Raw genomic sequence first — 2,500 nt, 5'->3', positions numbered from 1 at the left:
GCAGCAGGAATGCATGTGCAGTCAAAAAAGTGAATATTTTTCACGGATAGACCCCGTGAAACGCTAGAAATTGGCGGCGATGTCTCTCTTGTGGCTCACGGGGCTGTTAGGGTGGCACAGAAATCCCTCGGAATGGGAAAACGGGTCATTTTCGTGTCGCCACATTGCATGCGAACCGCATGAAACTTCCAGAGGCATTTGCAGCAGAAATGCATGTGCAGTCAAAAAATTGAATATTTTTCACGGATAGACCCCGTGAAACGCTAGAAATTGGCGGGGATGTGTCTCTTGTGGCTCACGGGGCTGTTAGGGTGGCACAGAAATCCCTCGGAATGGGAAAAAACGGGTCATTTTCGTGTCGCCACATTGCATGCGAACCGCATGAAACTTCCAGAGGCATTTGCAGCAGGAATGCATGTGCACTCAAAAAATGTGATATTTTTCACGGAGAGACCCCGTGAAACGCTAGAAGTGGGCGGGGATGTCTCTCTTGTGGCTCACGGGGCTGTTAGGGTGGCACAGAAATCCCTCGGAATGGGAAAACGGGTCATTTTCGTGTCGCCACATTGCATACGAACCGCATGAAACTTCCAGAGGCATTTGCAGCAGGAATGCATGTGCACTCAAAAAAGTGAATATTTCTCACGGATAGACCCCGTGATACGCTAGAAATTGGCGGGGATGTCTCTCTTGTGGCTCACGGGGCTGTTAGGGTGGCACAGAAATCCCTCGGAATGGGAAAACGGGTCATTTTCGTGTCGCCACATTGCATGCGAACCGCATGCAACTTCCAGAGGCATTTGCAGCAGAAATGCATGTGCAGTCAAAAAAAAATTGATATTTTTCACGGATAGACCCCGTGAAACGCTAGAAATTGGCGGGGATGTGTCTCTTGTGGCTCACGGGGCTGTTCGGGTCGCACAGAAATCCCTGGGAATGGGAAAACGGGTCATTTTCGTGTTGCCACATTGCGTACGAACCGCATGAAACTTCCAGAGGCATTTGCAGCAGGAATGCATGTGCACTCAAAAACTTCTATATGTTTCACGGATAGACCCCGTGAAACGCTAGAAATTGGCGGGGATGTGTCTCTTGTGGCTCACGGGGCTGTTAGGGTGGCACAGAACTCCCTCGGAATGGGAAAAGGGGTCATTTTCGTGTTGCCACATTGCATAGGAACGCCATGAAACTTCCAGAGGCATTTGCAGCAGAAAGGCACGTGCACTCAAAAATTTTAATATTTTTCACGCATAGACCCCGTCAAACGCTAGAAGTTGGCGCGGATGTCTCTCTTGTGGCTCACGGGGCTGTTAGGGTCGCACAGAAATGCCTCGGAATGGGAAAACGGGTCATTTTTGTGTGGCCACATTGCATAGGAACGGCATGAAACTTCCAGAGGCATTTGCAGCAGGAATGCATGTGCACTCAAAAACGTCTATATTTTTCACGGATAGACCCCGTGAAACGCTATAAATTGGCGGGGATGTCTCTCTTGTGGCTCACGGGCGCTGTTAGTTAGGGTCGCACAGAAATCCCTCGGAATGGGAAAAGGGGTCATTTTCGTGTTGCCACATTGCGTACGAACGGCATGAAACTTCCAGAGGCATCTGCAGCAGAAATGCATGTGCACTCAAAAACGTCTATATTTTTCACGGATAGACCCCGTGAAACGCTAGAAATTGGCGGGGATGTGTCTCTTGTGGCTCACGGGGCTGTTAGGGTCGCACAGAAATCCCTCGGAATGGGAAAACGGGTCATTTTCGTGTTGCCACAATTGGCATACGAACGGCATGAAACTTCCAGAGGCATTTGCAGCAGAAATGCATGTGCACTCAAAAACGTGAATATTTTTTCACGGATAGACCCCGTCAAACGCTCGAATTTGGCGGGGATGTTTCTCTTGTGGGTCACGGGGCTGTTCGGCTCGCACAGAACTCCCTTGGTCCACCTGATTCGTGCATACAGGCAGCAACTAAAACTCTGTAAACCTGCTGTGAGGACATCTAAACAGTGGACCAGTGAGGCTGTGGAAGATTTGCGGGCGTGCTTAGACTGTACTGACTGGGATATGTTCACGACTGCTACCAATAGTCTGGATGAACTCACAGAGGCTGTGTACATCAGCTTCTGTGAGGACTGCTGTATCCCAACACGTACCAGGGTGAACTTTAACAACAACAAGCCCTGGTTCTCAGCAAAGCTCAAAAGGTTGAGGTTGGAGAAGGAGGAAGCGTTTAGGAGTGGGGATAGAGACAGATTCAAGGAGTCGAAGAACAGGTTTAGCAAAGCGGTGAGAGAGGCTAAACGACTGTACTCAGAGACACTAAAACACCAGTTCTCTACTAACGACGCTGCTTCTGTCTGCCAAAGGGCTCAGGCACATCACCAACTACAAACCCAGAGCGCCCCACACCACTAACGACTCCCGCCTAGCCAACGACCTGAACGAGTTCTACCGTAGATTTGAAAGACAATTGGACTGTCCTGAACCACCCCTTCC

This window comes from Petromyzon marinus, unplaced genomic scaffold, assembly GCF_048934315.1.
Source record: "Petromyzon marinus isolate PM22_M1 ecotype Great Lakes invasive population unplaced genomic scaffold, UKy_Petmar_22M1.pri1.0 PM_G_Scaffold_111, whole genome shotgun sequence".
NCBI classification, from domain to species: domain Eukaryota; kingdom Metazoa; phylum Chordata; class Hyperoartia; order Petromyzontiformes; family Petromyzontidae; genus Petromyzon; species Petromyzon marinus.
The sequence above is the reverse complement of the archived record's forward strand: the minus strand, read 5'-3'. Positions refer to the sequence as shown.